Here is a 20,653-nt window from a genome sequence, read left to right as displayed (position 1 = left end):
GGTTAGTACTTGGATGGGAGACCACCTGGGAATACAAGGTGCTGTAGATATTTTTATACTGCCAACACCGTTCTGTTGATGCATTCCATTTTCAAACGTTTTCATTTATGAACCAGTAGTTAGAAGTAGAAAAGTTCTAACAGAAACCACAAAGCTCATCTACAGCCACAGCACACTGGATACGCCCAATCTCATTTGATCTTGGAAGATAAGCAGTGTTGGGCCTGGTTATTACTTGGATGGGAGACCACCTGGGAATACAAGGTGCTGTAGATATTTTTATACTGCCAACACCGTTCTGTTGATGCATTCCATTTTCAAACGTATTCATTTATGAACCAGTAGTTAGAAGTAGAAAAGTTCTAACAGAAACCACAAAGCTCATATACAGTCACACCACACTGGATACGCCCAATCTCATCTGATCTTGGAAGCTAAGCAGTGTTGGGCCTGGTTAGTACTTGGATGGGAGACCACCTGGGAATACAAGGTGCTGTAGATATTTTTATACTACCAACACCGTTCTGTTGATGCATTCCATTTTCAAACGTATTCATTTATGAACCAGTAGTTAGAAGTAGAAAAGTTCTAACAGAAACCAGAAAGTTCATCTACAGCAACACCACACTGGATACGCCCAATCTCATCTGATCTTGGAAGCTAAGCAGTGTTGGGCCTGGTTAGTACTTGGATGGGAGACCACCCGGTAATACAAGGTGCTGTAGATATTTTTATACTGCCAACACCATTCTGTTGATGCAGTCCATTTTCAAACGTATTCATTTATGAACCAGTAGTTAGAAGTAGAAAAGTTCTAACAGAAACAGCAAAGCTCATCTACAGCCACAGCACACTGGATACGCCCAATCTCATCTGATCTTGGAAGCTAAGCAGTGTTGGGCCTGGTTAGTACTTGGATGGGAGACCACCTGGGAATACAAGGTGCTGTAGATATTTTTATACTGCCAACACCGGTCTGTTGATGCATTCCATTTTCAAACGTTTTCATTTATGAACCAGTAGTTAGAAGTAGAAAAGTTCTAACAGAAACCACAAAGCTCATCTACAGCCACACCACACTGGATACGCCCAATCTCATCTGATCTTGGAAGCTAAGCAGTGTTGGGCCTGGTTAGTACTTGGATGGGAGACCACCTAGGAATACAAGGTGCTGTAGATATTTTTATACTGCCAACACCGTTCTGTTGATGCATTCCATTTTCAAATGTATTCATTTATGAACCAGTAGTTAGAAGTAGAAAAGTTCTAACAGAAACCAGAAAGTTCATCTACAGCAACACCACACTGGATACGCCCAATCTCATCTGATCTTGGAAGCTAAGCAGTGTTGGGCCTGGTTAGTACTTGGATGGGAGACCACCTGGGAATACAAGGTGCTGTAGATATTTTTATACTGCCAACACCGTTCTGTTGATGCATTCATTTTCAAACGTATTCATTTATGAACCAGTAGTTAGAAGTACAAAAGTTCTAACAGAAACCACAAAGCTCATCTACAGTAACACCATACTGGATACGCCCAATCTCATCTGATCTTGGAAGCTAAGCAGTGTTGGGCCTGGTTAGTACTTGGATGGGAGACCACCTGGGAATACAAGGTGCTGTAGATATTTTTATACTGCCAACACCGGTCTGTTGATGCATTCCATTTTCAAACGTTTTCATTTATGAACCAGTAGTTAGAAGTAGAAAAGTTCTAACAGAAACCACAAAGCTCATCTACAGCCACACCACACTGGATACGCCCAATCTCATCTGATCTTGGAAGCTAAGCAGTGTTGGGCCTGGTTAGTACTTGGATGGGAGACCACCTAGGAATACAAGGTGCTGTAGATATTTTTATACTGCCAACACCGTTCTGTTGATGCATTCCATTTTCAAACGTATTCATTTATGAACCAGTAGTTAGAAGTAGAAAAGTTCTAACAGAAACCACAAAGCTCATCTACAGCCACACCGCACTGGATACGCCCAATCTCATCTGATCTTGGAAGCTAAGCAGTGTTGGGACTGGTTAGTACTTGGATGGGAGACCACCTGGGAATACAAGGTGCTGTAGATATTTTTATACTGCCAACACCGTTCTGTTGATGCATTCCATTTTCAAACGTATTCATTTATGAACCAGTAGTTAGAAGTAGAAAAGTTCTAACAGAAACCACAAAGCTCATCTACAGCCACACCACACTGGATACGCCCAATCTCATCTGATCTTGGAAGCTAAGCAGTGTTGGGCCTGGTTAGTACTTGGATGGGAGACCACCTGGGAATACAAGGTGCTGTAGATATTTTTATACTGCCAACACCGTTCTGCTGATGCATTCCATTTTCAAACGTATTCATTTATGAACCAGTAGTTAGAAGTAGAAAAGTTCTAACAGAAACCACAAAGCTTATCTACAGCCACACCACACTGGATACGCCCAATCTCATCTGATCTTGGAAGCTAAGCAGTGTTGTGCCTGGTTAGTACTTGGATGGGAAACCACCTGGGAATACAAGGTGCTGTAGATATTTTTATACTGCCAACACCGTTCTGTTGATGCATTCCATTTTCAAACGTATTCATTTATGAACCAGTAGTTAGAAGTAGAAAAGTTCTAACAGAAACCACAAAGCTCATCTACAGCCACACCACACTGGATACGCCCAATCTCATCTGATCTTGGAAGCTAAGCAGTGTTGGGCCTGGTTAGTACTTGGATGGGAAACCACCTGGGAATACAAGGTGCTGTAGATATTTTTATACTACCAACACCGTTCTGTTGATGCATTCCATTTTCAAATGTATTCATTTATGAACCAGTAGTTAGAAGTAGAAAAGTTCTAACAGAAACCAGAAAGTTCATCTACAGCAACACCACACTGGATACGCCCAATCTCATCTGATCTTGGAAGCTAAGCAGTGTTGGGTCTGGTTAGTACTTGGATGGGAGACCACCCAGTAATACAAGGTGCTGTAGATATTTTAATACTGCCAACACCGTTCTGTTGATGCATTCCATTTTCAAACGTATTCATTTATGAACCAGTAGTTAGAAGTAGAAAAGTTCTAACAGAAACAACAAACCTCATCTACAGCCACAGCACACTGGATACGCCCAATCTCATCTAATCTTGGAAGCTAAGCAGTGTTGGGCCTGGTTAGTACTTGGATGGGAGACCACCTGGGAATACAAGTTGCTGTAGATATTTTTATACTGCCAACACCGTTCTGTTGATGCATTCCATTTTCAAACGTTTTCATTTATGAACCAGTAGTTAGAAGTAGAAAAGTTCTAACAGAAACCACAAAGCTCATCTACAGCCACACCACACTGGATACGCCCAATCTCATCTGATCTTGGAAGCTAAGCAGTGTTGGGCCTGGTTAGTACTTGGATGGGAGACCACCTGGGAATACAAGGTGCTGTAGATATTTTTATACTGCCAACACCGGTCTGTTGATGCATTCCATTTTCAAACGTATTCATTTATGAACCAGTAGTTAGAAGTAGAAAAGTTCTAACAGAAACAACAAAGCTCATCTACAGCCACAGCACACTGGATACGCCCAATCTCATCTAATCTTGGAAGCTAAGCAGTGTTGGGCCTGGTTAGTACTTGGATGGGAGACCACCTGGGAATACAAGGTGCTGTAGATATTTTTATACTGCCAACACCGTTCTGTTGATGCATTCCATTTTCAAACGTATTCATTTATGAACCAGTAGTTAGAAGTAGAAAAGTTCTAACAGAAACAACAAAGCTCATCTACAGCCACAGCACACTGGATACGCCCAATCTCATCTAATCTTGGAAGCTAAGCAGTGTTGGGCCTGGTTAGTACTTGGATGGGAGACCACCTGGGAATACAAGGTGCTGTAGATATTTTTATACTGCCAACACCGTTCTGTTGATGCATTCCATTTTCAAACGTATTCATTTATGAACCAGTAGTTAGAAGTAGAAAAGTTCTAACAGAAACCACAAAGCTCATATACAGCCACACCACACTGGATACGCCCAATCTCATCTGATCTTGGAAGCTAAGCAGTGTTGGGCCTGGTTAGTACTTGGATGGGAGACCACCTGGGAATACAAGGTGCTGTAGATATTTTTATACTGCCAACACCGTTCTGTTGATGCATTCCATTTTCAAACGTATTCATTTATGAACCAGTAGTTAGAAGTAGAAAAGTTCTAACAGAAACCACAAAGCTCATCTACAGCCACACTGCACTGGATACGCCCAATCTCATCTGATCTTGGAAGCTAAGCAGTGTTGGGCCTGGTTAGTACTTGGATGGGAGACCACCTGGGAATACAAGGTGCTGTAGATATTTTTATACTACCAACACCGTTCTGTTGATGCATTCCATTTTCAAACGTATTCATTTATGAACCAGTAGTTAGAAGTAGAAAAGTTCTAACAGAAACCAGAAAGTTCATCTACAGCAACACCACACTGGATACGCCCAATCTCATCTGATCTTGGAAGCTAAGCAGTATTGGGCCTGGTTAGTACTTGGATGGGAGACCACCCGGTAATACAAGGTGCTGTAGATATTTTTATACTGCCAACACCATTCTGTTGATGCAGTCCATTTTCAAACGTATTCATTTATGAACCAGTAGTTAGAAGTAGAAAAGTTCTAACAGAAACCAGAAAATTCATCTACAGCAACACCACACTGGATACGCCCAATCTCATCTGATCTTGGAAGCTAAGCAGTGTTGGGCCTGGTTAGTACTTGGATGGGAGACCACCTGGGAATACAAGGTGCTGTAGATATTTTTTACCTGCCAACACCGTTCTGTTGATGCATTCATTTTCAAACGTATTCATTTATGAACCAGTAGTTAGAAGTACAAAAGTTCTAACAGAAACCACAAAGCTCATCTACAGTAACACCACACTGGATACGCCCAATCTCATCTGATCTTGGAAGCTAAGCAGTGTTGGGCCTGGTTAGTACTTGGATGGGAGACCACCTGGGAATACAAGTGCTGTAGATATTTTTATACTGCCAACACCGGTCTGTTGATGCATTCCATTTTCAAACGTTTTCATTTATGAACCAGTAGTTAGAAGTAGAAAAGTTCTAACAGAAACCACAAAGCTCATCTACAGCACCACCACACTGGATACGCCCAATCTCATCTGATCTTGGAAGCTAAGCAGTGTTGGGCCTGGTTAGTACTTGGATGGGAGACCACCTAGGAATACAAGGTGCTGTAGATATTTTTATACTGCCAACACCGTTCTGTTGATGCATTCCATTTTCAAACGTATTCATTTATGAACCAGTAGTTAGAAGTAGAAAAGTTCTAACAGAAACCACAAAGCTCATCTACAGCCACACCGCACTGGATACGCCCAATCTCATCTGATCTTGGAAGCTAAGCAGTGTTGGGCCTGGTTAGTACTTGGATGGGAGACCACCTGGGAATACAAGGTGCTGTAGATATTTTTATACTGCCAACACCGTTCTGTTGATGCATTCCATTTTCAAACGTATTCATTTATGAACCAGTAGTTAGAAGTAGAAAAGTTCTAACAGAAACCACAAAGCTCATCTACAGCCACACCACACTGGATGCGCCCAATCTCATCTGATCTTGGAAGCTAAGCAGTGTTGGGCCTGGTTAGTACTTGGATGGGAGACCACCTGGGAATACAAGGTGCTGTAGATATTTTTATACTGCCAACACCGTTCTGTTGATGCATTCCATTTTCAAACGTATTCATTTATGAACCAGTAGTTTGAAGTAGAAAAGTTCTAACAGAAACCACAAAGCTCATCTACAGCCACACCACACTGGATACGCCCAATCTCATCTGATCTTGGAAGCTAAGCAGTGTTGGGCCTGGTTAGTACTTGGATGGGAAACCACCTGGGAATACAAGGTGCTGTAGATATTTTTATACTGCCAACACCGTTCTGTTGATGCATTCCATTTTCAAACGTATTCATTTATGAACCAGTAGTTAGAAGTAGAAAAGTTCTAACAGAAACCACAAAGCTCATCTACAGCCACACCACACTGGATACGCCCAATCTCATCTGATCTTGGAAGCTAAGCAGTGTTGGGCCTGGTTAGTACTTGGATGGGAAACCACCTGGGAATACAAGGTGCTGTAGATATTTTTATACTACCAACACCGTTCTGTTGATGCATTCCATTTTCAAATGTATTCATTTACGAACCAGTAGATAGAAGTAGAAAAGTTCTAACAGAAACAACAAACCTCATCTACAGCCACAGCACACTGGATACGCCCAATCTCATCTGATCTTGGAAGCTAAGCAGTGTTGGGCCTGGTTAGTACTTGGATGGGAGACCACCTGGGGATACAAGGTGCTGTAGATATTTTTATACTGTCAACACCGGTCTGTTGATGCATTCCATTTTCAAACGTTTTCATTTATGAACCAGTAGTTAGAAGTAGAAAAGTTCTAACAGAAACCACAAAGCTCATCTACAGCCACACCACACTGGATACGCCCAATCTCATCTGATCTTGGAAGCTAAGCAGTGTTGGGCCTGGTTAGTACTTGGATGGGAGACCACCTAGGAATACAAGGTGCTGTAGATATTTTTATACTGCCAACACCGTTCTGTTGATGCATTCAATTTTCAAATGTATTCATTTATGAACCAGTAGTTAGAAGTAGAAAAGTTCTAACAGAAACCAGAAAGTTCATCTACAGCAACACCACACTGGATACGCCCAATCTCATCTGATCTTGGAAACTAAGCAGTGTTGGGCCTGGTTAGTACTTGGATGGGAGACCACCTGGGAATACAAGGTGCTGTAGATATTTTTATACTGCCAACACCGTTCTGTTGATGCATTCCATTTTCAAACGTATTCATTTATGAACCAGTAGTTAGAAGTAGAAAAGTTCTAACAGAAACAACAAAGCTCATCTACAGCCACAGCACACTGGATACGCCCAATCTCATCTAATCTTGGAAGCTAAGCAGTGTTGGGCCTGGTTAGTACTTGGATGGGAGACCACCTGGGAATACAAGGTGCTGTAGATATTTTTATACTGCCAACACCGTTCTGTTGATGCATTCCATTTTCAAACGTTTTCATTTATGAACCAGTAGTTAGAAGTAGAAAAGTTCTAACAGAAACCACAAAGCTCATCTACAGCCACAGCACACTGGATACGCCCAATCTCATCTGATCTTGGAAGATAAGTAGTGTTGGGCCTGGTTATTACTTGGATGGGAGACCACCTGGGAATACAAGGTGCTGTAGATATTTTTATACTACCAACACCGTTCTGTTGATGCATTCCATTTTCAAATGTATTCATTTATGAACCAGTAGTTAGAAGTAGAAAAGTTCTAACAGAAACCAGAAAGTTCATCTACAGCAACACCACACTGGATACGCCCAATCTCATCTGATCTTGGAAGCTAAGCAGTGTTGGGTCTGGTTAGTACTTGGATGGGAGACGACCCAGTAATACAAGGTGCTGTAGATATTTTAATACTGCCAGCACCGTTCTGTTGATGCATTCCATTTTCAAACGTATTCATTAATGAACCAGTAGATAGAAGTAGAAAAGTTCTAACAGAAACAACAAACCTCATCTACAGCCACAGCACACTGGATACGCCCAATCTCATCTAATCTTGGAAGCTAAGCAGTGTTGGGCCTGGTTAGTACTTGGATGGGAGACCACCTGGGAATACAAGTTGCTGTAGATATTTTTATACTGCCAACACCGTTCTGTTGATGCATTCCATTTTCAAACGTATTCATTTATGAACCAGTAGATAGAAGTAGAAAAGTTCTAACTGAAACAACAAACCTCATCTACAGCCACAGCACACTGGATACGCCCAATCTCATCTGATCTTGGAAGCTAAGCAGTGTTGGGCCTGGTTAGTACTTGGATTGGAGACCACCTGGGAATACAAGGTGCTGAAGATATTTTTATACTGTCAACACCGGTCTGTTGATGCATTCCATTTTCAAACGTTTTCATTTATGAACCAGTAGTTAGAAGTAGAAAAGTTCTAACAGAAACCACAAAGCTCATCTACAGCCACACCACACTGGATACGCCCAATCTCATCTGATCTTGGAAGCTAAGCAGTGTTGGGCCTGGTTAGTACTTGGATGGGAGACCACCTAGGAATACAAGGTGCTGTAGATATTTTTATACTGCCAACACCGTTCTGTTGATGCATTCAATTTTCAAATGTATTCATTTATGAACCAGTAGTTAGAAGTAGAAAAGTTCTAACAGAAACCAGAAAGTTCATCTACAGCAACACCACACTGGATATGCCAAATCTCATCTGATCTTGGAAACTAAGCAGTGTTGGGCCTGGTTAGTACTTGGATGGGAGACCACCTGGGAATACAAGGTGCTGTAGATATTTTTATACTGCCAACACCGTTCTGTTGATGCATTCCATTTTCAAACGTATTCATTTATGAACCAGTAGTTAGAAGTAGAAAAGTTCTAACAGAAACAACAAAGTTCATCTACAGCAACACCACACTGGATACGCCCAATCTCATCTGATCTTGGAAGCTAAGCAGTGTTGGGTCTGGTTAGTACTTGGATGGGAGACCACCCAGTAATACAAGGTGCTGTAGATATTTTAATACTGCCAACACCGTTCTGTTGATGCATTCCATTTTCAAACGTATTCATTTATGAACCAGTAGTTAGAAGTAGAAAAGTTCTAACAGAAACCACAAAGCTCATCTACAGCCACACCACACTGGATACGCCCACTCTCATCTGATCTTGGAAGCTAAGCAGTGTTGGGCCTGGTTAGTACTTGGATGGGAGACCACCTGGGAATACAAGGTGCTGTAGATATTTTTATACTGCCAACACCGTTCTGTTGATGCATTCCATTTTCAAACGTATTCATTTATGAACCAGTAGTTAGAAGTAGAAAAGTTCTAACAGAAACCACAAAGCTCATCTACAGCCACACCACACTGGATACGCCCAATCTCATCTGATCTTGGAAGCTAAGCAGTGTTGGGCCTGGTTAGTACTTGGATGGGAGACCACCTGGGAATACAAGGTGCTGTAGATATTTTTATACTGCCAACACCGTTCTGTTGATGCATTCCATTTTCAAACGTATTCATTTATGAACCAGTAGTTAGAAGTAGAAAAGTTCTAACAGAAACCACAAAGCTCATCTACAGCCACACCACACTGGATACGCCCAATCTCATCTGATCTTGGAAGCTAAGCAGTGTTGGGCCTGGTTAGTACTTGGATGGGAGACCACCTGGGAATACAAGGTGCTGTAGATATTTTTATACTGCCAACACCGTTCTGTTGATGCATTCAATTTTCAAATGTATTCATTTATGAACCAGTAGTTAGAAGTAGAAAAGTTCAAACAGAAACCACAAAGCTCATCTACAGCCACACCACACTGGATACGCCCAATCTCATCTGATCTAGGAAGCTAAACAGTGTTGGGCCTGGTTAGTACTTGGATGGGAGACCACCTGGGAATACAAGGTGCTGTAGATATTTTTATACTACCAACACCGTTCTGTTGATGCATTCCATTTTCAAACGTATTCATTTATGAAACAGTAGTTAGAAGTAGAAAAGTTCTAACAGAAACCATAAAGCTCATCTACAGCCACACCACACTGGATACGCCCAATCTCATCTGATCTTGGAAGCTAAGCAGTGTTGGGCCTGGTTAGTACTTGGATGGGAGACCACCTGGGAATACAAGGTGCTGTAGATATTTTTATACTACTAACACCGTTCTGTTGATGCATTCCATTTTCAAATGTATTCATTTATGAACCAGTAGTTAGAAGTAGAAAAGTACTAACAGAAACCATAAAGCTCTTCTACAGCCACACCACACTGGATATGCCCAATCTCATCTGATCTTGGAAGCTAAGCAGTGTTGGGCCTGGTTAGTACTTGGATGGGAGACCACCTGGGAATACAAGGTGCTGTAGATATTTTTATACTGCCAACACCATTCTGTTGATGCATTCCATTTTAAAATGTATTCATTTATGAACCAGTAGTTAGAAGTAGAAAAGTTCTAACAGAAACCAGAAAGTTCATCTACAGCCACACCACACTGGATACGCCCAATCTCATCTGATCTTGGAAGCTAAGCAGTGTTGGGCCTGGTTAGTACTTGGATGGGAGACCACCTGGGAATACAAGGTGCTGTAGATATTTTTATACTACCAACACCGTTCTGTTGATGCATTCCATTTTCAAACGTATTCATTTATGAACCAGTAGTTAGAAGTAGAAAAGTTCTAACAGAAACCATAAAGCTCATCTAGAGCCAAGCCACACTGGATACGCCCAATCTCATCTGATCTTGGAAGCTAAGCAGTGTTGGGCCTGGTTAGTACTTGGATGGGAGACCACCTGGGAATACAAGGTGCTGTAGATATTTTTATACTACCAACACCGTTCTGTTGATGCATTCCTTTTTCAAACGTATTCATTTATGAACCAGTAGTTAGAAGTAGAAAAGTTCTAACAGAAACCACAAAGCTCATCTACAGCCACACCACACTGGATACGCCCAATCTCATCTGATCTTGGAAGCTAAGCAGTGTTGGGCCTGGTTAGTGCTTGGATGGGAGACCACCTGGGAATACAAGGTGCTGTAGATATTTTTATACCGCCAACACCGTTCTGTTGATGCATTCCATTTTCAAATGTATTCATTTATGAACCAGTAGTTAGAAGTAGAAAAGTTCTAACAGAAACCACAAAGCTCATCTACAGCCACACCACACTGGATACGCCCAATCTCATCTGATCTTGGAAGCTAAGCAGTGTTGGGCCTGGTTAGTACTTGGATGGGAGACCACCTGGGAATACAAGGTGCTTAGATATTTTTATACTGCCAACACCGTTCTGTTGATGCATTCCATTTTCAAACGTATTCATTTATGAACCAGTAGTTAGAAGTAGAAAATTTCTAACAGAAACCACAAAGCTCATCTACAGCCACACCACACTGGATACGCCCAATCTCATCTGATCTTGGAAGCTAAGCAGTGTTGGGCATGGTTAGTACTTGGATGGGAGACCACCTGGGAATACAAGGTGCTGTAGATATTTTTATACTGCAAACACCGTTCTGTTGATGCATTCCATTTTCAAACGTATTCATTTATGAACCAGTAGTTAGAAGTAGAAAAGTTCTAACAGAAACCACAAAGCTCATCTACAGCCACACCACACTGGATACGCCCAATCTCATCTGATCTTGGAAGCTAAGCAGTGTTGGGCCTGGTTAGTACTTGGATGGGAGACCACCTGGGAATACAAGGTGCTGTAGATATTTTTATACTACCAACACCGTTCTGTTGATGCATTCCATTTTCAAACGTATTCATTTATGAAACAGTAGTTAGAAGTAGAAAAGTTCTAACAGAAACCATAAAGCTCATCTACAGCCACACCACACTAGATACGCCCAATCTCATCTGATCTTGGAAGCTAAGCAGTGTTGGGCCTGGTTAGTACTTGGATGGGAGACCACCTGGGAATACAAGGTACTGTAGATATTTTTATACTACCAACACCGTTCTGTTGATGCATTCCATTTTCAAACGTATTCATTTATGAAACAGTAGTTAGAAGTAGAAAAGTTCTAACAGAAACCATAAAGCTCATCTACAGCCACACTACACTAGATACGCCCAATCTCATCTGATCTTGGAAACTAAGCAGTGTTGGGCCTGGTTAGTACTTGGATGGGAGACCACCTGGGAAAACAAGGTGCTGTAGAAATTTTTATACTACTAACACCGTTCTGTTGATGCATTCCATTTTCAAATGTATTCATTTATGAACCAGTAGTTAGAAGTAGAAAAGTACTAACAGAAACCATAAAGCTCTTCTACAGCCACACCACACTGGATATGCCCAATCTCATCTGATCTTGGAAGCTAAGCAGTGTTGGGCCTGGTTAGTACTTGGATGGGAGACCACCTGGGAATACAAGGTGCTGTAGATATTTTTATACTGCCAACACCATTCTGTTGATGCATTCCATTTTAAAATGTATTCATTTATGAACCAGTAGTTAGAAGTAGAAAAGTTCTAACAGAAACCAGAAAGTTCATCTACAGCCACACCACACTGGATACGCCCAATCTCATCTGATCTTGGAATCTAAGCAGTGTTGGGCCTGGTTAGTACTTGGATGGGAGACCACCTGGGAATACAAGGTGCTGTAGATATTTTTATACTACCAACACCGTTCTGTTGATGCATTCCATTTTCAAACGTATTCATTTATGAACCAGTAGTTAGAAGTAGAAAAGTTCTAACAGAAACCATAAAGCTCATCTAGAGCCAAGCCACACTGGATACGCCCAATCTCATCTGATCTTGGAAGCTAAGCAGTGTTGGGCCTGGTTAGTACTTGGATGGGAGACCACCTGGGAATACAAGGTGCTTAGATATTTTTATACTGCCAACACCGTTCTGTTGATGCATTCCATTTTCAAACGTATTCATTTATGAACCAGTAGTTAGAAGTAGAAAATTTCTATCAGAAACCACAAAGCTCATCTACAGCCACACCACACTGGATACGCCCAATCTCATCTGATCTTGGAAGCTAAGCAGTGTTGGGCCTGGTTAGTGCTTGGATGGGAGACCACCTGGGAATACAAGGTGCTGTAGATATTTTTATACCGCCAACACCGTTCTGTTGATGCATTCCATTTTCAAATGTATTCATTTATGAACCAGTAGTTAGAAGTAGAAAAGTTCTAACAGAAACCACAAAGCTCATCTACAGCCACACCACACTGGATACGCCCAATCTCATCTGATCTTGGAAGCTAAGCAGTGTGGGGCCTGGTTAGTACTTGGATGGGAGACCACCTGGGAATACAAGGTGCTTAGATATTTTTATACTGCCAACACCGTTCTGTTGATGCATTCCATTTTCAAACGTATTCATTTATGAACCAGTAGTTAGAAGTAGAAAATTTCTAACAGAAACCACAAAGCTCATCTACAGCCACACCACACTGGATACGCCCAATCTCATCTGATCTTGGAAGCTAAGCAGTGTTGGGCATGGTTAGTACTTGGATGGGAGACCACCTGGGAATACAAGGTGCTGTAGATATTTTTATACTGCAAACACCGTTCTGTTGATGCATTCCATTTTCAAACGTATTCATTTATGAACCAGTAGTTAGAAGTAGAAAAGTTCTAACAGAAACCACAAAGCTCATCTACAGCCACACCACACTGGATACGCCCAATCTCATCTGATCTTGGAAGCTAAGCAGTGTTGGGCCTGGTTAGTACTTGGATGGGAGACCACCTGGGAATACAAGGTGCTGTAGATATTTTTATACTACCAACACCGTTCTGTTGATGCATTCCATTTTCAAACGTATTCATTTATGAAACAGTAGTTAGAAGTAGAAAAGTTCTAACAGAAACCATAAAGCTCATCTACAGCCACACCACACTAGATACGCCCAATCTCATCTGATCTTGGAAGCTAAGCAGTGTTGGGCCTGGTTAGTACTTGGATGGGAGACCACCTGGGAATACAAGGTGCTGTAGATATTTTTATACTACCAACACCGTTCTGTTGATGCATTCCATTTTCAAATGTATTCATTTATGAACCAGTAGTTAGAAGTAGAAAAGTACTAACAGAAACCATAAAGCTCTTCTACAGCCACACCACACTGGATATGCCCAATCTCATCTGATCTTGAAAGCTAAGCAGTGTTGGGCCTGGTTAGTACTTGGATGGGAGACCACCTGGGAATACAAGGTGCTGTAGATATTTTTATACTGCCAACACCATTCTGTTGATGCATTCCATTTTAAAATGTATTCATTTATGAACCAGTAGTTAGAAGTAGAAAAGTTCTAACAGAAACCAGAAAGTTCATCTACAGCCACACCACACTGGATATGCCCAATCTCATCTGATCTTGGAAGCTAAGCAGTGTTGGGCCTGGTTAGTACTTGGATGGAAGACCACCTGGGAATACAAGGTGCTGTAGATATTTTTATACTACCAACACCGTTCTGTTGATGCATTCCATTTTCAAACGTATTCATTTATGAACCAGTAGTTAGAAGTAGAAAAGTTCTAACAGAAACCATAAAGCTCATCTAGAGCCAAGCCACACTGGATACGCCCAATCTCATCTGATCTTGGAAGCTAAGCAGTGTTGGGCCTGGTTAGTACTTGGATGGGAGACCACCTGGGAATACAAGGTGCTGTAGATATTTTTATACTACCAACACCGTTCTGTTGATGCATTCCTTTTTCAAACGTATTCATTTATGAACCAGTAGTTAGAAGTAGAAACGTTCTAACAGAAACCACAAAGCTCATCTACAGCCACACCACACTGGATACGCCCAATCTCATCTGATCTTTGAAGCTAAGCAGTGTTGGGCCTGGTTAGTACTTGGATGGGAGACCACCTGGGAATACAAGGTGCTGTAGATATTTTTATACCGCCAACACCGTTCTGTTGATGCATTCCATTTTCAAATGTATTCATTTATGAACCAGTAGTTAGAAGTAGAAAAGTTCTAACAGAAACCACAAAGCTCATCTACAGCCACACCACACTGGATACGCCCAATCTCATCTAATCTTGGAAGCTAAGCAGTGTTGGGCCTGGTTAGTACTTGGATGGGAGACCACCTGGGAATACAATGTGCTGTAGATATTTTTATACTGCCAACACCGTTCTGTTGATGCATTCCATTTTAAAATGTATTCATTTATGAACCAGTAGTTAGAAGTAGAAAAGTTCAAACAGAAACCACAAAGCTCATCTACAGCCACACCACACTGGATACGCCCAATCTCATCTGATCTTGGAAGCTAAGCAGTGTTGGGCCTGGTTAGTACTTGGATGGGAGACCACCTGGGAATACAAGGTGCTGTAGATATTTTTATACTGCCAACACCGTTCTGTTGATGCATTCCATTTTCAAACATATTCATTTATGAACCAGTAGTTAGAAGTAGAAAAGTTCTAACAGAAACCAGAAAGTTCATCTACAGCAACACCACACTGGATACGCCCAATCTCATCTGATCTTGGAAGCTAAGCAGTGTTGGGCCTGGTTAGTACTTGGATGGGAGACCACCTGGGAATACAAGGTGCTGTAGATATTTTTATACTGCCAACACAGTTCTGTTGATGCATTCCATTTTCAAACGTATTCATTTATGAACCAGTAGTTAGAAGTAGAAAAGTTCTAACAGAATCCACAAAGCTCATCTACAGCCACACCACACTGGATACGCCCAATCTCATCTGATCTTGGAAGCTAAGCAGTGTTGGGCCTAGTTAGTACTTAGATGGGAGACAACCTGGGAATACAAGGTGCTGTAGATATTTTTATACTACCAACACCGTTCTGTTGATGCATTCCATTTTCAAACGTATTCATTTATGAAACAGTAGTTAGAAGTAGAAAAGTTCTAACAGAAACCATAAAGCTCATCTACAGCCACACTACACTGGATACGCCCAATCTCATCTGATCTTGGAAGCGAAGCAGTGTTGGGCCTGGTTAGTACTTGGATGGGAGACCACCTGGGAATACAAGGTGCTGTAGATATTTTTATACTACCAACATCGTTCTGTTGATGCATTCCATTTTCAAACGTATTCATTTATGAACCAGTAGTTAGAAGTAGAAAAGTACTAACAGAAACCATAAAGCTCTTCTACAGCCACACCACACTGGATATGCCCAATCTCATCTCATCTTGGAAGCTAAGCAGTGTTGGGCCTGATTAGTACTTGGATGGGAGACCACCTGGGAATACAAGGTGCTGTAGATAATTTTATACTGCCAACACCGTTCTGTTGATGCATTCCATTTTAAAACGTATTCATTTATGAACCAGTAGTTAGAAGTAGAAAAGTTATAACAGAAACCACAAAGTTCATCTACAGCCACACCACACTGGATACGCCCAATCTCATCTGATCTTGGAAGCTAAACAGTGTTGGGCCTGGTTAGTACTTGGATGGGAGACCACCTGGGAATACAAGGTGCTGTAGATAATTTTATACTGCCAACACCGTTCTGTTGATGCATTCCATTTTCAAACGTATTCATTTATGAACAAGTAGTTAGAAGTAGAAAAGTTCTAACAGAAACCAGAAAATTCATCTACAGCCACACCACACTGGATACGCCTAATCTCATCTGATCTTGGAAGCTAAGCAGTGTTGGGCCTGGTTAGTACTTGGATGGGAGACCACCTGGGAATACAAGGTGCTGTAGATATTTTTATACTGCCAACACCGTTCTGTTGATGCATTCCATTTTCAAACGTATTCATTTATGAACCAGTAGTTAGAAGTAGAAAAGTTCTAACAGAAAACATAAAGCTCATCTACAGCCAAGCCACACTGGATACGCCCAATCTCATCTGATCTTGGAAGCTAAGCAGAGTTGGGCCTGGTTAGTACTTGGATGGGAGACCACCTGGGAATACAAGGTGCTGTAGATGTTTTTATACTGCCAACACCGTTCTGTTGATGCATTCCATTTTCAAATGTATTCATTTATGAACCAGTCGTTAGAAGTAGAAAAGTTCTAACAGAAACCACAAAGTTCATCTACAGCCACACCACACTGGATACGCCCAATCTCATCTGATCTTGGAAGCTAAACAGTGTTGGGCCTGGTTAGTACTTGGATGGGAGACCACCTGGGAATACAAGGTGCTGTAGATAATTTTATACTGCCAACACCGTTCTGTTGATGCATTCCATTTTCAAACGTATTCATTTATGAACCAGTAGTTAGAAGTAGAAAAGTTCTAACAGAAACCACAAAGTTCATCTACAGCCACACCACACTGGATACGCCCAATCTCATCTGATCTTGGAAGCTAAGCAGTGTTGGGCCTGGTTAGTACTTGGATGGGAGACCACCTGGGAATACAAGGTGCTGTAGATATTTTTATACTGCCAACACCGTTCTGTTGATGCATTCCATTTTCAAACGTATTCATTTATGAACCAGTAGTTAGAAGTAGAAAAGTTCTAACAGAAACCACAAAGCTCATCTACAGCCACACCATACTGGATACGCCCAATCTCATCTGATCTTGGAAGCTAAGCAGTGTTGGCCCTGGTTAGTACTTGGATGGGAGACCACCTGGGAATACAAGGTGCTGTAGATATTTTTATACTGCCAACACCGTTCTGTTGATGCATTCAATTTTCAAATGTATTCATTTATGAACCAGTAGTTAGAAGTAGAAAAGTTCTAACAGAAAACATAAAGCTCATCTACAGCCAAGCCACACTGGATACGCCCAATCTCATCTGATCTTGGAAGCTAAGCAGAGTTGGGCCTGGTTAGTACTTGGATGGGAGACCACCTGGGAATACTAGGTGCTGTAGATATTTTTATACTACCAACACCGTTCTGTTGATGCATTCCATTTTCAAACGTATTCATTTATGAACCAGTAGTTAGAAGTAGAAAAGTTCTAACAGAAACCAAAAAGTTCATCTACAGCCACACCATACTGGATACGTCCAATCTCATCTGATCTTGGAAGCTAAGCAGTGTTGGGCCTGGTTAGTACTTGGATGGGAGACCACCTGGTTATACAAGGTGCTGTAGATATTTTTATACTGCCAACACCGTTCTGTTGATGCATTCCATTTTAAAACGTATTCATTTATGAACCAGTAGTTAGAAGTAGAAAAGTTCTAACAGAAACCACAAAGCTCATCTACAGCCACACCAGACTGGATAAGCCTAGTCTCATCTGATCTTGGAAGCTAAGCAGTGTTGGGCCTGGTTAGTACTTGGATGAGAGACCACCTGGTTATACAAGGTGCTGTAGATATTTTTATACTGCCAACACCGTTCTGCTGATGCATTCCATTTTAAAACGTATTCATTTATGAACCAGTAGTTAGAAGTAGAAAAGTTCTAACAGAAACCACAAAGCTCATCTACAGCCACACCAGACTGGATACGCCTAATCTCATCTGATCTTGGAAGCTAAGCAGTGTTGGGCCTGGTTAGTGCTTGGATGGGAGACCACCTGGGAATACAAGGTGCTGTAGATATTTTTATACTGCCAACACCGTTCTGTTGATGCATTCCATTTTCAATCGTATTCATTTATGAACCAGTAGTTAGAAGTAGAAAAGTTCTAACAGAAACCACAAAGCTCGTCTACAGCCACACCACACTGGATACGCCCAATCTCATCTGATCTTGGAAGCTAAGCAGTGTTGGGCCTGGTTAGTACTTGGATGGGAGACCACCTGGGAATACAAGGTGCTGTAGATATTTTTATACTGCCAACACCGTTCTGTTGATGCATTCCATTTTCAAACGTTTTCATTTATGAACCAGTAGTTAGAAGTAGAAAAGTTCTAACAGAAACCACCAAGCTTATCTACAGCCACACCATACTGGATACGCCCAATCTCATCTGATCTTGGAAGCTAAGCAGTGTTGGGCCTGGTTAGTACTTGGATGGGAGACCACCTGGGAATACAAGGTGCTGTAGATATTTTTATACTGCCAACACCGTTCTGTTGATGCATTCCATTTTAAAACGTATTCATTTATGAACCAGTAGTTAGAAGTAGAAAAGTTCTAACAGAAACCACAAAGCTCATCTACAGCCACACCAGACTGGATACGCCTAATCTCATCTGATCTTGGAAGCTAAGCAGTGTTGGGCCTGGTTAGTACTTGGATGGGAGACCACCTGGGAATAGAAGGTGCTGTAGATATTTTTATACTGCCAACACCGTTCTGTTGATGCATTCCATTTTCAAACGTATTCATTTATGAACCAGTAGTTAGAAGTAGAAAAGTTCTAACAGAAACCACAAAGCTCATCTACAGCGACACCACACTGGATACGCCCAATCTCATCTGAACTTGAAAGCTAAGCAGTGTTGGGCCTGGTTAGTACTTGGATGGGAGACCACCTGGGAATACAAGGTGCTGTAGATATTTTTATACTGCCAACACCGTTCTGTTGATGTATTCCATTTTCAAACGTATTCATTTATGAACCAGTAGTTAGAAGTAAAAAAGTTCTAACAGAAACCACAAAGCTCATCTACAGCCACACCACACTGGATACGCCCAATCTCATCTGATCTTGGAAGCTAAGCAGTGTTGGGCCTGGTTAGTACTTGGATGGGAGACCACCTGGGAATACAAGGTGCTGTAGATATTTTTATACTGCCAACACCGTTCTGTTGATGCATTCCATTTTCAAACGTATTCATTTATGAACCAGTAGTTAGAAGTAGAAAAGTTCTAACAGAAACCACAAAGCTCATCTACAGCCACACCACACTGGTTACGCCCAATCTCATCTGATCTTGGAAGCTAAGCAGTGTTGGGCCTGGTTAGTACTTGGATGGGAGACCACCTGGGAATACAAGGTGCTGTAGATATTTTTATACTGCCAAAACCGTTCTGTTGATGCATTCCATTTTCAAACGTTTTCATTTATGAACCAGTAGTTAGAAGTAGAAAAGTTCTAACAGAAACGACAAAGGTCATCTACAGCCACACCACACTGGATACGCCCAATCTCATCTGATCTCGGAAGCTAAGCAGTGTTGTTCCTGGTTAGTACCTGGATGGGAGACCACCTGGGAATACAAGGTGCTGAAGATATTTTTATACTGCCAACACCGTTCTGTTGATGCATTCCATTTTCAAACTTATTCATTTATGAACCAGTAGTTAGAAGTAGAAAAGTTCTAACAGAAACCACAAAGTTCATCTACAGCCACACCACACTGGATACGCCCAAACTCATCTGATCTTGGAAGCTAAGCAATGTTGGGCCTGGTTATTACTTGGATGGCAGACCACCTGGGAATACAAGGTGCTGTAGATATTTTTATACTGCCAACACCGTTCTTTTGATGCATTCCATTTTCAAACGTATTCATTTATGAACCAGTAGTTAGAAGTAGAAAAGTTCTAACAGAAACCACAAAGCTCGTCTACAGCCACACCACACTGGATACGCCCAATCTCATCTGATCTTGGAAGCTAAACAGTGTTGGGCCTGGTTAGTACTTGGATGGGAGACCACCTGGGAATACAAGGTGCTGTAGATATTTTTATACTGCCAACACCGTTCTGTTGATGCATTCCATTTTCAAACGTTTTCATTTATGAACCAGTAGTTAGAAGTAGAAAAGTTCTAACAGAAACCACAAAGGTCAACTACAGCCACACCACACTGGATACGCCCAATCTCATCTGGTCTTGGAAGCTAAGCAGTGTTGTGCCTGGTTAGTACCTGGATTGGAGACCACCTGGGAATACAAGGTGCTGTAGATATTTTTTATACTGCCAACACCGTTCTGTTGATGCATTCCATTTTCAAACGTATTCATTTATGAACCAGTAGTTAGAAGTAGAAAAGTTCTAACAGAAACCTCACAGCTCATCTACAGCCACACCACATTGGATACGCCCAAACTCATCTGATCTTGGAAGCTAAGCAGTGTTGGGCCTGGTTAGTACTTGGATGGGAGACCAACTGGGAATACAAGGTGCTGTAGATATTTTTATACTGCCAACACCGTTCTGTTGATGCATTCCATTTT

The 20,653-nt window shown here is 41.5% G+C and overlaps 64 non-coding genes and 28 pseudogenes across 64 annotated transcripts; all 92 read left to right on the top strand.

Moving 5' to 3' along the window:
- Positions 1–50, top strand: part of LOC134888774 (5S ribosomal RNA) — a 119-nt pseudogene extending 69 nt beyond the window's left edge.
- A 107-nt stretch (positions 51–157) lies between these two features.
- On the top strand, positions 158–276 carry LOC134890521 (5S ribosomal RNA; annotated as a pseudogene).
- A 107-nt stretch (positions 277–383) lies between these two features.
- Positions 384–502, top strand: LOC135065082 (5S ribosomal RNA). The gene has a single exon (XR_010251373.1). It is a non-coding gene; the product is annotated as a 5S ribosomal RNA (ribosomal RNA).
- A 107-nt stretch (positions 503–609) lies between these two features.
- On the top strand, positions 610–728 carry LOC134887259 (5S ribosomal RNA; annotated as a pseudogene).
- A 107-nt stretch (positions 729–835) lies between these two features.
- On the top strand, positions 836–954 carry LOC135066826 (5S ribosomal RNA). The gene has a single exon (XR_010253065.1). It is a non-coding gene; the product is annotated as a 5S ribosomal RNA (ribosomal RNA).
- A 107-nt stretch (positions 955–1,061) lies between these two features.
- On the top strand, positions 1,062–1,180 carry LOC135060452 (5S ribosomal RNA). Its single transcript, XR_010246846.1, has one exon. It is a non-coding gene; the product is annotated as a 5S ribosomal RNA (ribosomal RNA).
- A 107-nt stretch (positions 1,181–1,287) lies between these two features.
- LOC135060027 (5S ribosomal RNA) lies at positions 1,288–1,406 on the top strand. The gene has a single exon (XR_010246420.1). It is a non-coding gene; the product is annotated as a 5S ribosomal RNA (ribosomal RNA).
- Positions 1,407–1,512: 106 nt separating this feature from the next.
- On the top strand, positions 1,513–1,631 carry LOC135067373 (5S ribosomal RNA). Its single transcript, XR_010253589.1, has one exon. It is a non-coding gene; the product is annotated as a 5S ribosomal RNA (ribosomal RNA).
- A 107-nt stretch (positions 1,632–1,738) lies between these two features.
- Positions 1,739–1,857, top strand: LOC135060450 (5S ribosomal RNA). The gene has a single exon (XR_010246844.1). It is a non-coding gene; the product is annotated as a 5S ribosomal RNA (ribosomal RNA).
- Positions 1,858–1,964: 107 nt separating this feature from the next.
- On the top strand, positions 1,965–2,083 carry LOC135068672 (5S ribosomal RNA). The gene has a single exon (XR_010254867.1). It is a non-coding gene; the product is annotated as a 5S ribosomal RNA (ribosomal RNA).
- Positions 2,084–2,190: 107 nt separating this feature from the next.
- On the top strand, positions 2,191–2,309 carry LOC134898541 (5S ribosomal RNA). Its single transcript, XR_010172237.1, has one exon. It is a non-coding gene; the product is annotated as a 5S ribosomal RNA (ribosomal RNA).
- Positions 2,310–2,416: 107 nt separating this feature from the next.
- Positions 2,417–2,535, top strand: LOC135071032 (5S ribosomal RNA). The gene has a single exon (XR_010257175.1). It is a non-coding gene; the product is annotated as a 5S ribosomal RNA (ribosomal RNA).
- A 107-nt stretch (positions 2,536–2,642) lies between these two features.
- Positions 2,643–2,761, top strand: LOC135058787 (5S ribosomal RNA). The gene has a single exon (XR_010245211.1). It is a non-coding gene; the product is annotated as a 5S ribosomal RNA (ribosomal RNA).
- A 107-nt stretch (positions 2,762–2,868) lies between these two features.
- On the top strand, positions 2,869–2,987 carry LOC134893272 (5S ribosomal RNA; annotated as a pseudogene).
- A 107-nt stretch (positions 2,988–3,094) lies between these two features.
- On the top strand, positions 3,095–3,213 carry LOC134892333 (5S ribosomal RNA; annotated as a pseudogene).
- Positions 3,214–3,320: 107 nt separating this feature from the next.
- LOC134898540 (5S ribosomal RNA) lies at positions 3,321–3,439 on the top strand. The gene has a single exon (XR_010172236.1). It is a non-coding gene; the product is annotated as a 5S ribosomal RNA (ribosomal RNA).
- Positions 3,440–3,546: 107 nt separating this feature from the next.
- On the top strand, positions 3,547–3,665 carry LOC134888773 (5S ribosomal RNA; annotated as a pseudogene).
- Positions 3,666–3,772: 107 nt separating this feature from the next.
- On the top strand, positions 3,773–3,891 carry LOC134888772 (5S ribosomal RNA; annotated as a pseudogene).
- Positions 3,892–3,998: 107 nt separating this feature from the next.
- LOC135062498 (5S ribosomal RNA) lies at positions 3,999–4,117 on the top strand. The gene has a single exon (XR_010248845.1). It is a non-coding gene; the product is annotated as a 5S ribosomal RNA (ribosomal RNA).
- Positions 4,118–4,224: 107 nt separating this feature from the next.
- On the top strand, positions 4,225–4,343 carry LOC135061276 (5S ribosomal RNA). The gene has a single exon (XR_010247663.1). It is a non-coding gene; the product is annotated as a 5S ribosomal RNA (ribosomal RNA).
- Positions 4,344–4,450: 107 nt separating this feature from the next.
- LOC134891909 (5S ribosomal RNA) lies at positions 4,451–4,569 on the top strand (annotated as a pseudogene).
- A 107-nt stretch (positions 4,570–4,676) lies between these two features.
- LOC135060026 (5S ribosomal RNA) lies at positions 4,677–4,795 on the top strand. The gene has a single exon (XR_010246419.1). It is a non-coding gene; the product is annotated as a 5S ribosomal RNA (ribosomal RNA).
- A 106-nt stretch (positions 4,796–4,901) lies between these two features.
- Positions 4,902–5,019, top strand: LOC135068539 (5S ribosomal RNA). Its single transcript, XR_010254736.1, has one exon. It is a non-coding gene; the product is annotated as a 5S ribosomal RNA (ribosomal RNA).
- A 107-nt stretch (positions 5,020–5,126) lies between these two features.
- On the top strand, positions 5,127–5,245 carry LOC134885315 (5S ribosomal RNA). The gene has a single exon (XR_010169433.1). It is a non-coding gene; the product is annotated as a 5S ribosomal RNA (ribosomal RNA).
- Positions 5,246–5,352: 107 nt separating this feature from the next.
- On the top strand, positions 5,353–5,471 carry LOC134900859 (5S ribosomal RNA). The gene has a single exon (XR_010174361.1). It is a non-coding gene; the product is annotated as a 5S ribosomal RNA (ribosomal RNA).
- Positions 5,472–5,578: 107 nt separating this feature from the next.
- Positions 5,579–5,697, top strand: LOC134901209 (5S ribosomal RNA). Its single transcript, XR_010174700.1, has one exon. It is a non-coding gene; the product is annotated as a 5S ribosomal RNA (ribosomal RNA).
- Positions 5,698–5,804: 107 nt separating this feature from the next.
- On the top strand, positions 5,805–5,923 carry LOC135058785 (5S ribosomal RNA). The gene has a single exon (XR_010245209.1). It is a non-coding gene; the product is annotated as a 5S ribosomal RNA (ribosomal RNA).
- A 107-nt stretch (positions 5,924–6,030) lies between these two features.
- LOC135058784 (5S ribosomal RNA) lies at positions 6,031–6,149 on the top strand. Its single transcript, XR_010245208.1, has one exon. It is a non-coding gene; the product is annotated as a 5S ribosomal RNA (ribosomal RNA).
- Positions 6,150–6,256: 107 nt separating this feature from the next.
- On the top strand, positions 6,257–6,375 carry LOC134888051 (5S ribosomal RNA; annotated as a pseudogene).
- A 107-nt stretch (positions 6,376–6,482) lies between these two features.
- Positions 6,483–6,601, top strand: LOC135060449 (5S ribosomal RNA). Its single transcript, XR_010246843.1, has one exon. It is a non-coding gene; the product is annotated as a 5S ribosomal RNA (ribosomal RNA).
- Positions 6,602–6,708: 107 nt separating this feature from the next.
- Positions 6,709–6,827, top strand: LOC135069706 (5S ribosomal RNA). Its single transcript, XR_010255887.1, has one exon. It is a non-coding gene; the product is annotated as a 5S ribosomal RNA (ribosomal RNA).
- A 107-nt stretch (positions 6,828–6,934) lies between these two features.
- On the top strand, positions 6,935–7,053 carry LOC134888771 (5S ribosomal RNA; annotated as a pseudogene).
- Positions 7,054–7,160: 107 nt separating this feature from the next.
- On the top strand, positions 7,161–7,279 carry LOC134892170 (5S ribosomal RNA; annotated as a pseudogene).
- A 107-nt stretch (positions 7,280–7,386) lies between these two features.
- On the top strand, positions 7,387–7,505 carry LOC134896019 (5S ribosomal RNA; annotated as a pseudogene).
- Positions 7,506–7,612: 107 nt separating this feature from the next.
- On the top strand, positions 7,613–7,731 carry LOC134892332 (5S ribosomal RNA; annotated as a pseudogene).
- A 107-nt stretch (positions 7,732–7,838) lies between these two features.
- Positions 7,839–7,957, top strand: LOC134893811 (5S ribosomal RNA; annotated as a pseudogene).
- Positions 7,958–8,064: 107 nt separating this feature from the next.
- On the top strand, positions 8,065–8,183 carry LOC135060448 (5S ribosomal RNA). The gene has a single exon (XR_010246842.1). It is a non-coding gene; the product is annotated as a 5S ribosomal RNA (ribosomal RNA).
- A 107-nt stretch (positions 8,184–8,290) lies between these two features.
- Positions 8,291–8,409, top strand: LOC134885755 (5S ribosomal RNA). Its single transcript, XR_010169862.1, has one exon. It is a non-coding gene; the product is annotated as a 5S ribosomal RNA (ribosomal RNA).
- Positions 8,410–8,516: 107 nt separating this feature from the next.
- LOC134893271 (5S ribosomal RNA) lies at positions 8,517–8,635 on the top strand (annotated as a pseudogene).
- Positions 8,636–8,742: 107 nt separating this feature from the next.
- LOC135067693 (5S ribosomal RNA) lies at positions 8,743–8,861 on the top strand. The gene has a single exon (XR_010253904.1). It is a non-coding gene; the product is annotated as a 5S ribosomal RNA (ribosomal RNA).
- Positions 8,862–8,968: 107 nt separating this feature from the next.
- On the top strand, positions 8,969–9,087 carry LOC134898539 (5S ribosomal RNA). The gene has a single exon (XR_010172235.1). It is a non-coding gene; the product is annotated as a 5S ribosomal RNA (ribosomal RNA).
- Positions 9,088–9,194: 107 nt separating this feature from the next.
- On the top strand, positions 9,195–9,313 carry LOC134898537 (5S ribosomal RNA). Its single transcript, XR_010172233.1, has one exon. It is a non-coding gene; the product is annotated as a 5S ribosomal RNA (ribosomal RNA).
- Positions 9,314–9,420: 107 nt separating this feature from the next.
- On the top strand, positions 9,421–9,539 carry LOC135068860 (5S ribosomal RNA). Its single transcript, XR_010255051.1, has one exon. It is a non-coding gene; the product is annotated as a 5S ribosomal RNA (ribosomal RNA).
- Positions 9,540–9,646: 107 nt separating this feature from the next.
- On the top strand, positions 9,647–9,765 carry LOC134898536 (5S ribosomal RNA). The gene has a single exon (XR_010172232.1). It is a non-coding gene; the product is annotated as a 5S ribosomal RNA (ribosomal RNA).
- A 107-nt stretch (positions 9,766–9,872) lies between these two features.
- LOC135064499 (5S ribosomal RNA) lies at positions 9,873–9,991 on the top strand. Its single transcript, XR_010250809.1, has one exon. It is a non-coding gene; the product is annotated as a 5S ribosomal RNA (ribosomal RNA).
- Positions 9,992–10,098: 107 nt separating this feature from the next.
- Positions 10,099–10,217, top strand: LOC134898535 (5S ribosomal RNA). Its single transcript, XR_010172231.1, has one exon. It is a non-coding gene; the product is annotated as a 5S ribosomal RNA (ribosomal RNA).
- Positions 10,218–10,324: 107 nt separating this feature from the next.
- LOC135068474 (5S ribosomal RNA) lies at positions 10,325–10,443 on the top strand. The gene has a single exon (XR_010254674.1). It is a non-coding gene; the product is annotated as a 5S ribosomal RNA (ribosomal RNA).
- Positions 10,444–10,550: 107 nt separating this feature from the next.
- On the top strand, positions 10,551–10,669 carry LOC135065308 (5S ribosomal RNA). The gene has a single exon (XR_010251591.1). It is a non-coding gene; the product is annotated as a 5S ribosomal RNA (ribosomal RNA).
- A 107-nt stretch (positions 10,670–10,776) lies between these two features.
- Positions 10,777–10,894, top strand: LOC134888202 (5S ribosomal RNA; annotated as a pseudogene).
- A 107-nt stretch (positions 10,895–11,001) lies between these two features.
- LOC135065219 (5S ribosomal RNA) lies at positions 11,002–11,120 on the top strand. The gene has a single exon (XR_010251505.1). It is a non-coding gene; the product is annotated as a 5S ribosomal RNA (ribosomal RNA).
- A 107-nt stretch (positions 11,121–11,227) lies between these two features.
- Positions 11,228–11,346, top strand: LOC134898534 (5S ribosomal RNA). The gene has a single exon (XR_010172230.1). It is a non-coding gene; the product is annotated as a 5S ribosomal RNA (ribosomal RNA).
- Positions 11,347–11,453: 107 nt separating this feature from the next.
- LOC135069075 (5S ribosomal RNA) lies at positions 11,454–11,572 on the top strand. The gene has a single exon (XR_010255266.1). It is a non-coding gene; the product is annotated as a 5S ribosomal RNA (ribosomal RNA).
- A 107-nt stretch (positions 11,573–11,679) lies between these two features.
- LOC134892509 (5S ribosomal RNA) lies at positions 11,680–11,798 on the top strand (annotated as a pseudogene).
- A 107-nt stretch (positions 11,799–11,905) lies between these two features.
- LOC135064498 (5S ribosomal RNA) lies at positions 11,906–12,024 on the top strand. The gene has a single exon (XR_010250808.1). It is a non-coding gene; the product is annotated as a 5S ribosomal RNA (ribosomal RNA).
- Positions 12,025–12,131: 107 nt separating this feature from the next.
- LOC135066537 (5S ribosomal RNA) lies at positions 12,132–12,250 on the top strand. The gene has a single exon (XR_010252784.1). It is a non-coding gene; the product is annotated as a 5S ribosomal RNA (ribosomal RNA).
- A 107-nt stretch (positions 12,251–12,357) lies between these two features.
- On the top strand, positions 12,358–12,475 carry LOC134891753 (5S ribosomal RNA; annotated as a pseudogene).
- Positions 12,476–12,582: 107 nt separating this feature from the next.
- Positions 12,583–12,701, top strand: LOC135065306 (5S ribosomal RNA). Its single transcript, XR_010251589.1, has one exon. It is a non-coding gene; the product is annotated as a 5S ribosomal RNA (ribosomal RNA).
- A 107-nt stretch (positions 12,702–12,808) lies between these two features.
- On the top strand, positions 12,809–12,926 carry LOC134890421 (5S ribosomal RNA; annotated as a pseudogene).
- Positions 12,927–13,033: 107 nt separating this feature from the next.
- Positions 13,034–13,152, top strand: LOC135065218 (5S ribosomal RNA). The gene has a single exon (XR_010251504.1). It is a non-coding gene; the product is annotated as a 5S ribosomal RNA (ribosomal RNA).
- A 107-nt stretch (positions 13,153–13,259) lies between these two features.
- Positions 13,260–13,378, top strand: LOC134898533 (5S ribosomal RNA). The gene has a single exon (XR_010172229.1). It is a non-coding gene; the product is annotated as a 5S ribosomal RNA (ribosomal RNA).
- Positions 13,379–13,485: 107 nt separating this feature from the next.
- LOC135063084 (5S ribosomal RNA) lies at positions 13,486–13,604 on the top strand. The gene has a single exon (XR_010249423.1). It is a non-coding gene; the product is annotated as a 5S ribosomal RNA (ribosomal RNA).
- Positions 13,605–13,711: 107 nt separating this feature from the next.
- LOC135070813 (5S ribosomal RNA) lies at positions 13,712–13,830 on the top strand. Its single transcript, XR_010256964.1, has one exon. It is a non-coding gene; the product is annotated as a 5S ribosomal RNA (ribosomal RNA).
- Positions 13,831–13,937: 107 nt separating this feature from the next.
- Positions 13,938–14,056, top strand: LOC135066419 (5S ribosomal RNA). The gene has a single exon (XR_010252667.1). It is a non-coding gene; the product is annotated as a 5S ribosomal RNA (ribosomal RNA).
- A 107-nt stretch (positions 14,057–14,163) lies between these two features.
- On the top strand, positions 14,164–14,282 carry LOC135068473 (5S ribosomal RNA). The gene has a single exon (XR_010254673.1). It is a non-coding gene; the product is annotated as a 5S ribosomal RNA (ribosomal RNA).
- A 107-nt stretch (positions 14,283–14,389) lies between these two features.
- On the top strand, positions 14,390–14,508 carry LOC135065657 (5S ribosomal RNA). Its single transcript, XR_010251931.1, has one exon. It is a non-coding gene; the product is annotated as a 5S ribosomal RNA (ribosomal RNA).
- A 107-nt stretch (positions 14,509–14,615) lies between these two features.
- LOC134888233 (5S ribosomal RNA) lies at positions 14,616–14,734 on the top strand (annotated as a pseudogene).
- A 107-nt stretch (positions 14,735–14,841) lies between these two features.
- LOC134898531 (5S ribosomal RNA) lies at positions 14,842–14,960 on the top strand. The gene has a single exon (XR_010172227.1). It is a non-coding gene; the product is annotated as a 5S ribosomal RNA (ribosomal RNA).
- A 107-nt stretch (positions 14,961–15,067) lies between these two features.
- Positions 15,068–15,186, top strand: LOC135060025 (5S ribosomal RNA). Its single transcript, XR_010246418.1, has one exon. It is a non-coding gene; the product is annotated as a 5S ribosomal RNA (ribosomal RNA).
- A 107-nt stretch (positions 15,187–15,293) lies between these two features.
- On the top strand, positions 15,294–15,412 carry LOC134885020 (5S ribosomal RNA). Its single transcript, XR_010169148.1, has one exon. It is a non-coding gene; the product is annotated as a 5S ribosomal RNA (ribosomal RNA).
- A 107-nt stretch (positions 15,413–15,519) lies between these two features.
- On the top strand, positions 15,520–15,638 carry LOC135065585 (5S ribosomal RNA). Its single transcript, XR_010251863.1, has one exon. It is a non-coding gene; the product is annotated as a 5S ribosomal RNA (ribosomal RNA).
- Positions 15,639–15,745: 107 nt separating this feature from the next.
- LOC134891884 (5S ribosomal RNA) lies at positions 15,746–15,864 on the top strand (annotated as a pseudogene).
- A 107-nt stretch (positions 15,865–15,971) lies between these two features.
- On the top strand, positions 15,972–16,090 carry LOC134902054 (5S ribosomal RNA). The gene has a single exon (XR_010175531.1). It is a non-coding gene; the product is annotated as a 5S ribosomal RNA (ribosomal RNA).
- Positions 16,091–16,197: 107 nt separating this feature from the next.
- LOC135060503 (5S ribosomal RNA) lies at positions 16,198–16,316 on the top strand. The gene has a single exon (XR_010246896.1). It is a non-coding gene; the product is annotated as a 5S ribosomal RNA (ribosomal RNA).
- Positions 16,317–16,423: 107 nt separating this feature from the next.
- LOC135068980 (5S ribosomal RNA) lies at positions 16,424–16,542 on the top strand. The gene has a single exon (XR_010255171.1). It is a non-coding gene; the product is annotated as a 5S ribosomal RNA (ribosomal RNA).
- Positions 16,543–16,649: 107 nt separating this feature from the next.
- On the top strand, positions 16,650–16,768 carry LOC134902053 (5S ribosomal RNA). Its single transcript, XR_010175530.1, has one exon. It is a non-coding gene; the product is annotated as a 5S ribosomal RNA (ribosomal RNA).
- A 107-nt stretch (positions 16,769–16,875) lies between these two features.
- LOC134898530 (5S ribosomal RNA) lies at positions 16,876–16,994 on the top strand. Its single transcript, XR_010172226.1, has one exon. It is a non-coding gene; the product is annotated as a 5S ribosomal RNA (ribosomal RNA).
- A 107-nt stretch (positions 16,995–17,101) lies between these two features.
- LOC135068669 (5S ribosomal RNA) lies at positions 17,102–17,220 on the top strand. The gene has a single exon (XR_010254864.1). It is a non-coding gene; the product is annotated as a 5S ribosomal RNA (ribosomal RNA).
- Positions 17,221–17,327: 107 nt separating this feature from the next.
- On the top strand, positions 17,328–17,446 carry LOC135060849 (5S ribosomal RNA). Its single transcript, XR_010247243.1, has one exon. It is a non-coding gene; the product is annotated as a 5S ribosomal RNA (ribosomal RNA).
- Positions 17,447–17,553: 107 nt separating this feature from the next.
- Positions 17,554–17,672, top strand: LOC134893498 (5S ribosomal RNA; annotated as a pseudogene).
- Positions 17,673–17,779: 107 nt separating this feature from the next.
- Positions 17,780–17,898, top strand: LOC134898117 (5S ribosomal RNA; annotated as a pseudogene).
- Positions 17,899–18,005: 107 nt separating this feature from the next.
- On the top strand, positions 18,006–18,124 carry LOC134890669 (5S ribosomal RNA; annotated as a pseudogene).
- A 107-nt stretch (positions 18,125–18,231) lies between these two features.
- LOC134901839 (5S ribosomal RNA) lies at positions 18,232–18,350 on the top strand. The gene has a single exon (XR_010175317.1). It is a non-coding gene; the product is annotated as a 5S ribosomal RNA (ribosomal RNA).
- A 107-nt stretch (positions 18,351–18,457) lies between these two features.
- Positions 18,458–18,576, top strand: LOC135059365 (5S ribosomal RNA). The gene has a single exon (XR_010245770.1). It is a non-coding gene; the product is annotated as a 5S ribosomal RNA (ribosomal RNA).
- A 107-nt stretch (positions 18,577–18,683) lies between these two features.
- LOC134889573 (5S ribosomal RNA) lies at positions 18,684–18,802 on the top strand (annotated as a pseudogene).
- Positions 18,803–18,909: 107 nt separating this feature from the next.
- On the top strand, positions 18,910–19,028 carry LOC135063894 (5S ribosomal RNA). Its single transcript, XR_010250215.1, has one exon. It is a non-coding gene; the product is annotated as a 5S ribosomal RNA (ribosomal RNA).
- A 107-nt stretch (positions 19,029–19,135) lies between these two features.
- Positions 19,136–19,254, top strand: LOC134898527 (5S ribosomal RNA). Its single transcript, XR_010172225.1, has one exon. It is a non-coding gene; the product is annotated as a 5S ribosomal RNA (ribosomal RNA).
- A 107-nt stretch (positions 19,255–19,361) lies between these two features.
- Positions 19,362–19,480, top strand: LOC134901690 (5S ribosomal RNA). The gene has a single exon (XR_010175175.1). It is a non-coding gene; the product is annotated as a 5S ribosomal RNA (ribosomal RNA).
- A 107-nt stretch (positions 19,481–19,587) lies between these two features.
- LOC134894695 (5S ribosomal RNA) lies at positions 19,588–19,706 on the top strand (annotated as a pseudogene).
- A 107-nt stretch (positions 19,707–19,813) lies between these two features.
- LOC134893391 (5S ribosomal RNA) lies at positions 19,814–19,932 on the top strand (annotated as a pseudogene).
- Positions 19,933–20,039: 107 nt separating this feature from the next.
- Positions 20,040–20,158, top strand: LOC135061808 (5S ribosomal RNA). Its single transcript, XR_010248177.1, has one exon. It is a non-coding gene; the product is annotated as a 5S ribosomal RNA (ribosomal RNA).
- Positions 20,159–20,265: 107 nt separating this feature from the next.
- LOC134894842 (5S ribosomal RNA) lies at positions 20,266–20,384 on the top strand (annotated as a pseudogene).
- A 108-nt stretch (positions 20,385–20,492) lies between these two features.
- On the top strand, positions 20,493–20,611 carry LOC135070397 (5S ribosomal RNA). Its single transcript, XR_010256563.1, has one exon. It is a non-coding gene; the product is annotated as a 5S ribosomal RNA (ribosomal RNA).
- The last annotated feature ends 42 nt before the right edge of the window (positions 20,612–20,653 follow it).

This window comes from Pseudophryne corroboree, chromosome 3, assembly GCF_028390025.1.
Source record: "Pseudophryne corroboree isolate aPseCor3 chromosome 3, aPseCor3.hap2, whole genome shotgun sequence".
Lineage (NCBI taxonomy): Eukaryota > Metazoa > Chordata > Amphibia > Anura > Myobatrachidae > Pseudophryne > Pseudophryne corroboree.
The sequence above is the reverse complement of the archived record's forward strand: the minus strand, read 5'-3'. Positions and strand labels throughout refer to the sequence as shown.